This window comes from Melospiza georgiana, chromosome 3 (genome assembly GCF_028018845.1).
Source record: "Melospiza georgiana isolate bMelGeo1 chromosome 3, bMelGeo1.pri, whole genome shotgun sequence".
Classification (NCBI taxonomy): domain Eukaryota; kingdom Metazoa; phylum Chordata; class Aves; order Passeriformes; family Passerellidae; genus Melospiza; species Melospiza georgiana.
Genome location: NC_080432.1, coordinates 112,926,096 through 112,941,509, shown reverse-complemented (window position 1 = coordinate 112,941,509; position 15,414 = coordinate 112,926,096).

Sequence of the window (15,414 nt, the reverse complement as noted above, 5' to 3'; positions counted from 1 at the left end):
TACATTTAAACTGAAAAAAATTGCTACATTTGTTAATTACAGTCTGTTACAGAAGTTTTTTTTTAATTCAGTGGAGCTTATTGCCAGATGTTTGTTCCTAATAAGTTAGTTTTTTTACTCATGTTGGTAGACCTAAACCTGCCTGAGTCTTCTTCAATGAGAGTGACTGCTATAATTTTCTCTAAAAAAAAAATAAAAATAATCACCTGAGGAGCTTTCTGTAGCTTGAAACAACAAAATCTTAGAACAGAAAGTAGTGCTATTCTACTTTCTGAATAACATTGAATTACAGTGTTATTCTTCCTCTTCTTAATCATCATAACTATAGTGAACATTTAATTCCTAAGAGCTGATGCTGTCCATAAATCTGGAAGAATTGTCTAAATAAGGGCACTCCAAGCTTTAATAAGAACCACTTTTAACGGCTGTTAAATTGGCATTATTAGACCCCTTTTACTGAGCAAGGTTTATTCTGCAATTGGTATTATGTCTCAACGGGGCTGAGATTCCTACTATCAGACTGACCTGTTCTTCGTGACTGTTTTCATGTGAGGACAGGAATTTGGGTCTGACAGGCAGGTGAGCTGTGCTCTGTGCCTTGACCAACTGCTTAGAAAACTCAGATCTCACATGCTGAATTCATGGGAGAATTCATTCACAAGTTGAATGCTCAGTTTGTAGCTGCATAAGGAGATAAGAAACTTGGTTTGGACTTATTTCAACCAGTAAGTTGAAGGTTGCTGGCATTCCTTTAAAATCCAAATGTCTAAATATTTCAATTAAAATCAAACAAACAACACCAACACATTCTATTCCTGGTTACTTTAGAAGAGTCTTAATTTTTAACAGTTGCTGAATGACTGTTTTGGGAATGAAGAGTTGACTATTTCTGTGCTCTGAGTAAATGAATGCATTTGGTGTGTCTAATGTATCATGGTGTTTTTTCATGGTTCACTGTGGTGAGTCTTGCATGCAAATCCTTGAATGCTTGAATGTTGCTTAACCTAAATCTACACCCTGAAAGTGGTGTTTTTTTTGGTTTTTTTTTGTTTTTTTTTGCCTGTGTGGATAATTTGTGGTGCTTCATTGAACAGAATCTACAGCATGAATTAGCTGTATGACCAGTTGTGGTTGCAGAGGGTAAATTATTAAAGCCATGGGTTACTTTGCATGTTTGTTCTGCCAGGTGGAAGACTGAACTCTAATAATTAAAGATACACTTCTGAACTGGTCTCAGTGGGATGTTTGTAGGTGACTAGTAAAAATCTTAACTTGCCGGTGTAAAGAAGGCTGCTGTTGCTGTCCTGTGGCTTTGGAGCACCACAAAACCAAGGCATCCTCCCCTGAAGGACAAACCCTGCTGAATTCATTTACTCTGCTGCTCCAACCACCCACTTTCCCCATGGAAGATGCGTGCTGGAAGGGGCACATTGTGCAAAATGCAAAGAGGTGCAAACCAGACAGCAGCTTCCATTGCTGCTCCTAAAGAAATAAAGCAAAAAACATACTTCAAAATGATAGAGAAAAAGTTGGAAGGATATAACAATATTGTTACATGTATTAATTTCCAAAGATGCTATTGTGGCGAGGTCTCATTGTGGTATCATTGCACAAGAATATTGAAGACAGAATAATTTTTGTCCCCAGTTTACAGTTTAAATTATGACATGAGGTAATGAGTGAATGTAACAAATATGAGGGGCAGATGATTAAAATATAAAATGGCAAGCACTGTGACCAGTGATATTTTTACATTTATGTATTGTTGGAGGTTTGAGGTGGGTTGTTAAAATGTTAATTACGTCCAAAGTCTTCCCTGGCCACTTGTCTATCCAGTATGAGCAATTGGGTACTGAGGAAGCATTTTAAATCAATGAATACAAAGAATATACAAAATAACCCTGAGATGAAGTTTGTACCTCTCTTACTCTGTGTTCTCTTGCTGTCCACAAACGTTTGCATGATCTTTGACAATGCAGATGTTCTTGTATCAACACGAGCTTTCACTTTCTGACTCCTAATTCTGGATTATTGATGTGGCATTGCAATGACAACAAAGGGCACAGCAATGTGCCTATTTCTCATGTATGTCTATGAGATGATGCTTTTGTGTCTGACAAGGTCTTTAATCCTGCTGTTCTCAGTGTTCTGAAAGCTTTACTTATTTCTTTGCCTGGGACTTCTGGAGACAGAGCAGTCCACATCTTGTTTCTGATGTTGTCCAAGTCTCTTTCCTTCAGCTTTGTAATATTTTTTTCAGCTTATAAAACACATTTTTGTTAGCCTGGTTTTTTTCCAAAGCAGTGCTTCCTCCACAGAAGCATTTTGACGTGCAGCAGCTGTGCTCCCATGTCCAGCATTAGTGGCACATGCAGGTGGTTTGCAGATTGCTCCAAAAGAAATGTGGCAGGCCTTTCACCTGTACCTTGTTCAAGGAAAGAAAAGTCCACAGTAGCTGGCAATTCTAATTTGATATGGGTTAAAATACATTGGCTTTGAGTGACACTAGGCTAATCCACATCATGAGATGACAATTTGTCATTTCAGCCATGTTAGCTCTTAGGTGTCAGGTCATAATTATTGGTAAAGATTATTTTAATATATTGGGGTTTGGTGTACTCAGTCGCATTTATGTTTTCAAGGGCATCTAAAAGCTGGGTTTCTTTGCTTTTTTCAGTCAAAATAAAAATAAATAAATACTGTGCATACAAACTAGTCATGATACCTTCTGTTTTTAAAGACCTTTGGTTAGAAAGTAGCTCTGTAACTCAGGTGATGATTGCTGGAGCTACTTGCCATGTCTCATTCCCAGCTCTAATTCTCATAGAATGGCAATAACAGGCTTGATATATTCTTATTGCCTATTCTGTATATTGTTTATTCTGATAGGGAAATCTTAAATTTTCATTGCTATTGCTGCTGCTTTGTACTCCCTCAGCATTTGAATTGAAATGAATTTTTGCTACCTGATGGAGCTGAGTGAGTCCTAGATCTTTCTAGTCCATACCTCATTCCTGGCAGCTGCAACTCATTGGATGCTTAGGAGAGGAAGGAAACAAGTGGGCAGTGATCCTTCTCTGGGTAATCCGTGAATTTTAAGGCCATTTTTTAAAGTTACTTACACTTATAGTCTTGGCATTCTTGTATTACCATAATGCATGATTTTGTATTATGTTAAATGTAATTTTCACCTTCTCAAAATAGCAGGTTCTAGCTGTCCTGGTTTTTGTAAACAGAAGAGTCTTACTGTGTTTGATATTTCTGCACACGGATGTTCTTCTGTCTCTCCTATTTCTTCTTCTTGCGCCTTTTTCTGTGTGTGGCTTGTTTCCATGCTGGGCTGCAGGCTGTGTTTCCAGCCCCAGAGCTCCAGGGTTTGTCTGGTCACTGTTGCAGGGCAGCTGAGGGGGCTCAGAGCCAGGATCAGCCCTCATACCCAACCTGAGGAACACCCCTGTGTTCCTGCTGGTTCTGCCTGGGGACAGCCAAAGGAGGCTGGACAGGCTGCAGAGAAAATTACTCTCCTGTGTTTTCTTGGCTCCAGAAACATCATCTGCCTGGTCAGCAACTGTGCTTGAGACTGACCTGCTCGAATATTTATCAGGGTTATGTAGATCAGTGATGTGTCCAGGAGATCTACTGGAAACAAGTAATTCTGTAACTAAGAGCTCACAACAGCACATATTTTCTAATCTAAAATCTCATATTGTCCTAATATTTACCAATAAAGAAAACAAATGTGTCTTGTAACTAGAATATATATGTAGAAGGAGGTAGTAAATTAAACAGATATAATAGAAAGGATTTTTCATTATATTATTTTTAATAAAAAATCCAAGGCATTTTAACCTCTTTCATGGTTCCTGATGAGTGCTGAGATTAATATAACTTCATTTTATGAAGTATAGCCTAGGCTACTACATGGAGCCCAGAGTGCTGTTTCAAACAGTTCAAATAGCTTCTGCCTTAAGCACAAGCTTCAGCTGTAGTAAGAAGTCTAGCTCTAAAAAGAAAGGCTCTATTTAAAAAGATGTTTATAAATGTGTGTGTATATATATATATATATACATATATATATATATATATAGGAGAGATGTGCTCTGTCTTCACTTCTGGCTTTCAGGGAAAGAATATAGGGCATCTAGGCTCCTCTAAATTGTTAGATTTTTTTTTTTCTTCCCAGAAAATTGGTTTTAGGTGTGACAAACACGATTTATCATCCCTCTGGACTGCATACAGGTACTTGATTGATTTCAGTGTTGTGAAAGCCAAAGTCAGCCCCATGTTTTATCATTGTACTCCTCTCTGAGAGATCTTGAAGATTGGATAAATGCCCCAAAAATAAACTATTTTTGTTATTACAGATTGACCAAAGAATAGGATTGTGTGTGTACTTTGTAAACACTTCCTCCTGTTCTGAGTGTTGCTGCTCTCCTTCTCTAAATACAGGCAGGTAATGTTCATAAATGTCTTTGGATTTGAACGGTCTGTTTTGTATTCTAGTCTTGTGATTTTATAGCTGGAGTGAAACCCTGGCTTCAGCAAATTTCATATACTAGCTTATGTGCTGCAGCAAATGATTTTGGACTGATGCCATAAAACGGATCTAATATTTTAGTAATTATTTTATAATCATAACTAACAGTTAACAATTTATAATATACAAAAATACTACCCAGCCAAAAAAATAAATGAAAATATCTTTTGTTTGACAGATTTGGTTGACTAAGGAATAAGAGAACTCTTTTTTCTGTTAATTTATCTTTTTACATGCAGCCTAATAATTAGCAACAGTTTTTCAACACTTGAATATCCAGAATGTAACGATAATTTATTCCTTTTCTTATTTAATATTTATTTTATTATTTGATTTAATTTAATTTAATTTATTATTTGATTATTTAGTCCTCTTTGACATGATGACAGAGCTGTCTTCCACACTCTAGATATGTTCCCATAATGTGTTTGATTTAAGAGATGTGTCTGGGGTGAAACAACCAGCATGTTCTCTTACCTGCTCTGCTCTTTCTAGCCCTAGTTTTTATTTCCAGAGCTTCCAGTCAAATACATTCAAAAAACTTCATGATGAGCACTTGAAACATGTTCAAAACAGTATTCTGGTCACTTAATTATTTTCTGCCATTCCATAATTGCTTTACAGTAGAGAATTTTTTTTCCAGGTTTAAATAGTACTTTCAGGATAAGAAGCTTGTTGTAGAAATAACGTCAATTAAAGAAATTTATGAACCCTGAGCAGGTGCCCACTTATTTGGCTTTTCTCTTTTGCTTCCGTTTTGGAATGGGTATTTGAAGTAGTGCTTTGTTTCTCTGCAGGTAGATCAGTAAGCAAAAGCTTTTGTTCCTGACAAAAGGCTGAAGAAGAAAAAAAATTCTGTTTCTGCAGTCGCATTTGAGCTTTTAGTTCCAAGGACGGGGCATACAAGAGTCTAAAAGATACCAACCAAAAAAAAGTCAGAAAGGTAAATTTTTTATTTTAATTTTTTTAAAATTTTTCTCCTTAAAGTAATGCCTGTGCTGAAGGGCTAGTGTTTCCATCACCCAGAAACCTCAGCCTCTGTGGGAAAGGGAGCATTTCCTCTGCCTGAACAGTTCCCCCAAGGCTGGGGAGCTGCCTTCCCTTTGGTTATGGGTGCTCCTTTCTGCAGAGTCAGTCACTTGCTGTTCCTTTCCAGAGTAAGCATAGATGCTCTCCTGATTTGGGGGAAGTCAATTTTCTATTTTCAGAAGATGCTTTATTTGCTCTCCACTGCTGATCAACATACAAAATATCCTCTTCTCTGGCAGCTGTTCTGTCTCTTGTCTCATCCCTTGAATTTGAGTTGCAGGGAGAGGTGCTCATTTGGGAGCTGTTCCATAGTAATTTCTTTTTTGTGAAATGATAGGCTGAGAAGCTGTGCTAGTGAGGACTGCTCAGGAGGTCACACACCAGTGGCAGCTGTCAGGGTGCACTGTGAGCCACTGGTGGTGGCTGAATACAGCCAGAAATAAATGCATGGTCACAATGCACTGTGGGTGAAGCTTAGGAATTCTTTGTTCTGGCATACATATTTCTTATGAATGCACCACAAAATGGCATACCTTAGGTATCAGTCGCAGCAAAACAAGCCACTTGATAGGATTTTTAAGTGGCTTTACTAAAGATATGAAAAAATAAAATATTATAGGGCCTTGAGGGAGAGAACAGTTTTATCTACCTGCATCACAAAAGGATGCAGGATGTTTTTCAGAGGCAGTAATGAAAAACTGCAGTCACACGTTCAGGATGTGCCAGCAGATGCAGTGTCCAGCTTGCACTATGAAGGAAGGTAAATAGGGACTAGCTGGGCAATCCTGCCAGAAAGAGAAGGTTAAAATGCTGTCAGATGTAGGTAGAATAGGGTTTTGACTCAGTGAACTGCAAGATGATGGGAAGACCAGTAAGTCATGATGAGAAAAACATAGTCTTGCCTGCTTATCAGAAACTACCACATTTTAATGCCAGATATGAGCCTAAGGCCAAATGTCTCCAGATTTACAAGCTGATTGCAAACCCCTCTCTTCTCTCTTCATTAAGTGAAGTTTTGCCAGGGCTGAGCCTGTATCTGGACTTTGCTCATTGTATTCTTAGTGTGGTCTCCCAGGGAAATTGTGGGGAAGGGGGCAAATACCCAAATTAATGCTCTGGAGGGGTACAGCTGCAGTAACAGATTTTGCTGTTGACACCATCTTTTTCTGCTTCATTAATCTCTTAATCTCTCTGTCACATGCCAGCAGTGGGCAGAGACACTTTTTTATGGGGATACCCTTATATGTTGGGACAACAGTCAATGCTTATGTTCAATTTGAGGTGTGGCCCTGAATTTCCCTGGTGATTTGTGGCAGATTGTCTACTTGTCTCACCTGCAAGGGAGAGAGAACTATTCCTCCTTACCCCAGTTCTGGCCCATTTGCATCAGTCTGTACCACAGGTATTGTTTCTCCTCCTGTGTAACATCTGGAGAAGCGTGTCTCATCTGCCTGCAACGCCAATGAACAATGATGAAAATTCTCTTTTCAGGCATATGATGTGTAAAGGGGTGTTTTACTTGAACAATAACTTTGGATTTTAATGGGAACAAATGTTTCAGGTAGCCTCTTCTAGCATTCTGGGTGTTTGGGACACTCCTAGCTCCTGACTCTGTCATGTTCTGGATTTCATGTTGATCCAGCAGTACTGGATTTTCAATCTGCCATTTGATACTACCTTCAAATCTTTGTGCTTCCAGCAGTGCACCTGGAGCTGTTCCCACTCCTCTGTCACAACATAACCTCTTCTTCAGCCATCAGGGCTGGGCATGGTCTGTGTGTAAGGGCTGCAGCACGGGATGCATAAGGCAGGAAGGGAAATCCTTCTGGCTGCATGGATGGTGCAGGCTGCTCCTGCTTTGAGTTCACTCTTCTGTTCTGCTGTTTGCTTTAATAGTAGGTTCAGATGCAGCCACTAAAAATGTGCCATGAACAGCTCCATCCCACTCTTCAGCGTGTGAAAACCCCTATTTAAATTATTTGCAGTGTTGTGGGTATCTAATTATTCTGAAAGCTCTGTTTATCTGTGCTTGTGTTCCCTCCCAGTGCAGCTGGCACGGCTGTGTCTGAGCTGGCTGTCACAGCCAACAGCAGAGCAGAAGGCTGAGCTCACACAGAGCAGCACCATCCGTGCAGGCAGGAGGAACTGGAGCTCTGCATCCCACCCTGGGGGCCCAGAGCTGGCAGGACATGGAGCTCCTTGGAGAGAGGCCAGAGGAGGCCACCAAGCTGATCAGAGGGCTGGAGCACCTCTCCTGTGAGCAAAGGCAAACCAGATTTGTTCAGCCTGGAGAAGAGAAGGCTTTGGGGTGACCCAGTTGTGGCCTTTGTGTCTGAAGGGGGCCTACAGAAAAGATGGAGAGAGACTTTTTAAAGGACACATAGTTCCAGGACAACGGGGAGCTGTTTAAATTGAAGGAGGACAGTTTAGATTAGACATTAGGGAGAAATTCTTTACTGTGAGGGTGGTGAGGCACTGGAACAGGTTGGTCAGAGAAGCTGTGGATGCCCATGCCTGAGAATGTTCAAGGCTGGGCTGGATTAAACTCTGAGCAACTTGGTCCAGTGAAAAGTGTCCCAGTGCAGCCAAAGGTGTTGGAACCAGAAGATCTTTAAGGACCCTTCCAACCCAGGCCATTCTATGATTGCTTATGAACTTAAGATTGGTTCACCTTGCTTCCCCCTGCCCAACGAGCACTTGGTAAGTTTTAGAGGTTTAATTTGGTTTGCATTTCTCTTTGGTGGCTCCTGGGCCCTGTAGGCATCAGTTTCTCCCTTTTTCTGCAGTCCTGCTGGACATCTGCTCTGCTCAGTGGGACAACAGGAGGATTGAAATGGATTAAAGTTGGGTAAGGTGCTAATAAAAAATACAGGAAAGAAACAATTTCACATATAATTCATTAAAGGGTGGTGTGGCAAGGAGGGGAACACAGCTGTATTTTTGGATGGGAATCCTAACAGGTCTATCAGTCAAGATGAAATCTCGCATTACACACTGCAGTGTTTGTAGTCCAGAAATTCCCCTCATTGCTTTGCTAAAATCCCTGCAAATCATTTTGTAGATTACATTGAAATAGTTTCTCTCTCTACCAAAATGTCATTTTTTCTAATAATGCACACTTTCAAGCTGGAAATGGGTAATGTGACTGACATTTTTAAAGCTCAGTTCAGGGGGCCAGGATGTCTCCCAAGGAAAAGTGAGATTGTTACTCCTCTGATGAATGTTGCAGGGTGTTCAGCAACACGGACAGGAGGTCTTTGCAGTGAACTATTCCTTGTGGATTCAAATCAAGTTTGAATTATTTGCACCGATGTTTGTCATATTATAGATCGAAAAGGGCTGCCCAGTGTCTTTGGGCAGGCTTTCCTTTTCCCTGTCAGGATTTGCTAACATCAAGCTAATTGCTTTCTTACCATTGGAACAGGGAGAATGATGGTTTTTTTTTTTTTTTTGGGTATTTTCACAGTTTCCTGGAGCAGGGCCTGCTGTATGGAGTCTGAAAGGACCTGCTGCTCTCAGGACCAAAGCTTTTCACAGAAGTCCTATGGGAAGTAAACTCAGTCAGTAAATGATTTTCCAAACATCCAAATATTTTTATAAAGTGTGTGTACTAAGCTATTGGCACATATTAAAAATATGCTACTTTGTAAAATGCATTTCAGGAGATTAAACCATTTTTCACAATTTCTGGTAAATGATTAGAAAACTGCCTATGGCACTTAACTAGGTCACAAAATGTTTCAAATTTAATGAAATGGACATGTAAAAGCTTCAAGTACTGGTTACAATAAAGAGATGGACTGTTGAGCTTTACAATAACTGCAGCATCAACAAGACTCAAAATATAAATAATTAGTTGAATTTGCAGACACTTGGCTGAATTGCAAATTGAATGTAATTTCATTGATTCTCTGCATAGCTAACACACATTTATATTTATTTGAGCAGAGAAGGGGGAGAGAAAGCAGACATGGGAAGCCCTTACCTTAATCAGATTGCTTTTGACTTAAATTCCTCTAGGAATGCTGAGTAGGTTAATGAGTATTGTACCCCAGTAATTACCATAGAAGAAGGATTACACTATTAAAAATAATCAGTGCTCAGGATTTATTTCTGAGCATTTTCCCTATGTGTTCTTAGAAAATGGTCTGAACAATAGTAACTAACATGTAATTATAGGTATTTAAAATTCATCATAATGAAACAATAGCTTAAACGTAAAATCAGACTTTGCAATTTTTAAAATAAATACCCATTTATTCTCATTGTAATTTATGATAATTCTGGTTGTAATCTCTCACTACACTGAAGTTTGTTTCCAGTTTTCTAGTTGATTCTAAATTTATGAAAGCCAAGACAGAAGTGCTTTGTGCAAACTGCTTATGTCTCTGTTATTATTATTATTATTATTATTATTATTATTATTATTATTATTATTATTATTATTATTACTATTTACAAGTTATGGATGTAGGGAAACTATCATCTGTTGGAATTGCAAGTTTTGAAGTTTTGGGCACACCTTTTAGCAAGATGTCTGTTGCAAAGGCTTCTCAGGTTCTGGCTTGGTGTTTGCAGCAGAAAGGCTGAGGGGTCCTCTCATGGCACAGTCAGTTGTGCTGCTCTTATGAGACCACAGCTCATGCCTTGTGATTGTGGTTATCACTCCCATAGGCTGTTTAAAGAGTTTACTCAGAGAATTTTAATTTCTAGCAATTGTGGGCCAAAAAACTCCCTCTCCAACCTATACAGAGAGTATAGGAGCTTGCTTTTGTAATCCCCTTTCTTGGACATCTTAAAATCACTCCATGGACTCCTTATGGGTTTGGAGGCTGCAGACTGGAAGCCCATAATTTCATTTGTGCATGCAGTGTGGAGCAATGATCACATGGCACTGGGCCTGAGGAGCTGCTGGGAAACCAGGGACCTCAAGGAATGGTGGTTTAACACTGGATATTCACAGCAGCTACTGTAAAATAAGCACTTATTATCTTGTTATTGCTTTTCTCCTGTCCTCTCCCAAAGCCATGCACGGTTGGTCCAGCTTGTGCTTGCAGTAGGCAAAACTCTGTGATGAAATATAAAACATTTCATTTTGTTTTGCTTTCTTTTCTGGCCAGACTCATTATCAAAGTAAGATGCTGCCTCTGGGGCACCCAGTACCAGGTATGTAAGAACAGGCAGTTCTCACAAATGGATGTGTTTATTTTCATGGCACTGCAGCTGGGCGATTAACACAGCTGGTTTTCTGGGTGACACTGAGGTCACAATTCTAACCTAAGGGACATTATTGCTTACTTGCTCGTGTATGTATATATATATAGTATATATGTATATATATATTTACTGAAAAGGATTGTATCTCGAGTCCAAAGTGACAGACAAAATATTTTTTTTTTATATATTAATTTGGTGACAACTATGTCTGGAAATGAGCATAACAGATGTGAAACTTCCTGAATTTCAAAAGACAGCTTCTTTTGCAGCCCTCTATGGATCACATTTGAGGTTGTTAAGTCATTAGCAGGCAGCAGGGAGACTGTAATTCTGCTTTTCTTCAAGCTAACCCTTCCACTGTGCGACCCCTTTTCTCCTGTTGCTACCTGTAACAGGTACGTTGCTACCTGTACTTGAGTTGATTACCAACATGATCTTTGAATAAACCTGCTGGTTATACAAGAAAAGATGAGCATCTGACTAAAGCTGTTAAATCTACATTTACAAAATTATCTCCGTGGACTTAATTATCACTATCCTGCTGCATGCTCTGATTCTACACTTGCTTATCCCTTGACTTAATTCTCTTGTTTGATGATACAGCTTCTCATAATCCACACAAGCCTTGCAATATATTTCACTCACTTGCTGACATTTCTCTTTGTTGTTGATATTTATCCCTAGGTATCCCAAATGCCTGTCAATTAATCAGTCCTAAGTCTGCAGAGTGTTGTTAGAGCCAGGGACTAAGCACCCAGCTTTCAAATGAGGCAGCATTCATCAATTCATGTGACTCTCACTGTGAAAAAAAGAGAAATTGTATTCTGTCATTGCAAACAGCCTTTAGGATGATTAGACTACAAGGCAAACTCTGGACCAAATCCTTCTGGATCTACTGGAGATATCTTAAAACTTCAGTGAGTTTTGGTTCCTTCTAGCTTATTTCCTGTGATCTGCTGAATTTTTTTTTTTTTTTTTTTTTTTTTTTTTTTTTTTTTTTTTTTTTTTTTTTTTTGTCTCATGATTTAGAAAAGGCTTGGAATCCTGTCTGGCCTTTAAATGCACTTTTGAAAATTATTATTTCCATGGATTTTAAGAACAAGAACTGGCTGAAGCAACTGCAGAGACAGTTAATAAAGCTAATATAGGTTAGCTTTTCTTCAGACTACGGAAGAAATTAAAGACTGAAAACCACTTTTGGTAGTCCTCCCCCCTACTTTTCCATGCACGCTTTCATGCTTTCCATCTTTTCAACACTGTAGGGATTTTATTAATGAAACAGCCTGTTTCTTCAAGAATGTGCAGGCTTCTGCAAACCAAGAGCAGTGATGACCCTGGATGGAGTGTGAGCTGCATGCACAGCATGACACCTGGGGCAGGATTTTCCTTCTGCTCTTTGTTCCCACCAGGCTTACCTGTGTCAAAGGGGAAGCCAAGAAAGCATTTCTCTCTCCTGTAAGAAATATCAGTGTGCACTGCCTAAGAGAGCAGCTTCCCAGACAGGGATTTATTTTCAGATCCCACTCTCCACTCATCCATTTGCTATCAGAGCCCCAAGCTCAGGAGAAGTTACTGGCTATAACTGAGCAAGGGTGTCCGTGTGTAGTAAATATTGTTTTTTTAGTTGTCTAAGCATTGATGTTCTCTGTCCTTGCTCCTGAGCAGTGGTATCATTGCCCAGAATACATTCCAGCTGTGCTTCATCCAAGGAGTCTTATGGCTCTGCCTAATCTGCATTTCATGAAAGAAATGCTCTGCTGGGTCTGTGTAAATGTGAGGCAGAGTTTAAGGGATACTGGGAGTTACAAAGGCCCTCAGGTTTATGAACCCAGGAGAGACTGTGAAGCTTTTGCTGTACCAGTGGCTGGCAGCGTGTGAAGAGGTGGAGTGACAGGTTTGTGAATACTCTGATGATGTTTCCTCATTGCTCCTTAGCACATGCAAGGCCAACATACGTGCTGCTGACATGACAAGAAATATCTCCAATTTTTCATTCATTATTGTTTCAGGAAAATTCCTGGCCAGTTGGGAGTCAGGGCTGGCTCTGAGCTGCTCAGCAGTAGAAGCTGACATCAGCTTTGTCATTCAGGGAGGCACAGAGAGATTTTGGATTCAGGGAAGGCACAAGTGGCATGGGAGGGGAGGTCGAGGATTTTAAGAGCTTCATTCTTGTGCTGCTGTTTGAGGGACAGCAATGGACAGGTTTTCAGCCATCCACCTTCACATATACATGAGCACAGGCAGGTGATGAAATGGTCAGCTCTGTCTGCCCTCAGGGTGAGTCTTCTTTCAGTGAAAGATTAGTTTAAATATAGATGTTTCTAAGCCAAATGCAAATTGCTATAATTTTCCTTCTTGTCTGATAGTCCAGAGGAAAAAATTTTATCAGAAATATAAGAAACTTCCAAATTTATTTTTATAAAATTATTTGTGAAATATCTTTCTCAGATGGAATGGTTTTAGAAGGAAATTCCTATTCTGAAAGAAGCAAAATGAGGATTTAGTTTACATCTTTCTGATCTGGGATACACTACCTGACTGGTACAGTAGTAATTTCTGAGAAATATGTGATCTCTAGTTTTTTCCAAATCACTTTTCATCTGAGTGCGTGAAAAAAAGCCAAACCTGAGACCTTTGAAATCTTGCAAGACCAGAAAGTCATTCCATCCAGACTTATTTGGCCAGTCTACAGGATTTATACATTTACTCTCAATGGTATTTGATGAGTAATGATTCTCAATGAATACCTGAGCACTGGCTGCTGTAGGGGCGGAAGATCAGTGCAGAAATCTGAGACAAAGAAATGTCAGCCATGAAGCTGTCAGAGTAAGAAAAACTAGATGTGTAATTAGCAGAGATGCAATTCAGACCTCTGAAAAATCTGAAGTGTCAAATTTGTGCCTAAGAACTTTTTCTCTGCTTTGAGCTTCTTCGATGTGGCTTTAGGCAGGGCAGAGGTGCAGCCTGGAGGGAAGGGGCAGTGGGGTGGCTCTTGGCACTGCCAAGGACTGTGTGTGCTCCAGAAACATGTGAGGGGCAGGGCTGTGCCCGCACCTGAGGGGCAGGGAATGTGCCTGCAGACACACGTTGTGTGTGTGGGTGCACAGGTGCAGGCAGCTTGTGCTGGGGCTGCTGATGGTGGGGGCAGCAGCTGTGCTGGCACCAGGTGTTTGCTGAGCCCTGCGGCACAGACACACACAGAGAGATTCTGCTTTTGTTACACTGCTTCCTCCAGCAGCCCAGCTGATCTGATAAAAGCATGTCTGTACCTGCTCCAGGGGTTAGCAGAGCTAAGCTGTGAGATATGATTTGTATTTACTTATTTATTTAACATTCATAACCAACACAGCTCTTCCAGCAAAGCTTTGCAGGTCAACCTGAACCTCGATAAAGTGACCACTGCACTGCCAACCTCTGCACAGGGCAGTGCCATATTTTAGGCAGGGCTCACTCTTCTTTTCGTAGGGATGTTCAATGTAATGTAGTCCCACAATCTGTCAGTCAATAAAAATGCTATTTCCTCCCCAGGCTGTATGAGTTCTCACCTGTGACAACATTGAAATGATGCCAGTTACATCGTGTTTGTAAACAGTGCCAGATTGGAACTGCATGCTCCATTCTGTAGGATCATGTCTGGTGTGTGATGTGGGCATCGCTCAATTAACCAGCTCCCTTTGTTTTCCCTGGGTTTCTCCTTGACATTTATTTCTGGGAAGGCAGAACCTGCAGGCAGCTTTATTTGTGGTTCAGGAAAAAGACACACTTTAATGCCCTTGCACCATATTTATCATCATCTTGGCTGCCTTGCAAAGGTAGCTGCAGATGTGATGGATAGAGGATGACTTGACCAGTTTTGCTGTGGTTTCTGTAAGTGCTGTTCTTCATCTTTGGGCAAAGAGACACAGTGTAATTTCTTGTGGCTGTGCCACTCAACAGAGCTCTGTTCTTTCAGCTCTTTGCTGTCTGTGTAAATAACTATTGCCTTTTAAAAGAGGTTTTGCCTGATCAGGTACTGAAGTTGCTGTGCTGTGGTGTTTGGCAATGGTTCAGAAGAGAACCTGCTCCTCACCCTCCCACCCCTCTGGGGGTAAAAGTACTGCAGCATCAGGTGGGGTCATTTATAGCTTAAATCCCCAGGATAATGGAGTTGCAAATTAGACATCCTCATCCAGGGAAGGAGATAGTAAGGATTTCACATTAATAGAGAGCTTTGTCATTTAAACTGAAGGCAAGAACTTATTTTTTATATTAATGGGATTTTGAACTGTTTCCAGTATATTATCATTAAAGGGACATGCTGTTAGGAAAGAATGTAGCTGTGCTCCCTGAAGAGTGGAGTTCAGTGTTGTCATCTTATTTGTTATTGCACTTAATTTCTTAGTGCAGATTTATTCTGTCCCCATCTGTCTCCTGTTCCTTTTAAACAAAGTTTCAAACAAAAGAGTACAGGTGGGCATAATTTCCCTCCTTGTTGTCAGTAGCAATGTTTGTCAAGCATTGGTGCTCGTAGCAAGGAAGAAATAGTTATAAAATTACAACAAAACTCTGAGAGTAGGAAAATAACTGGTGTACATTTTGTTTCTCCTTTACTATTCTTGGTTAGAGAATAAATCATCTCTTTTCACTGTAAG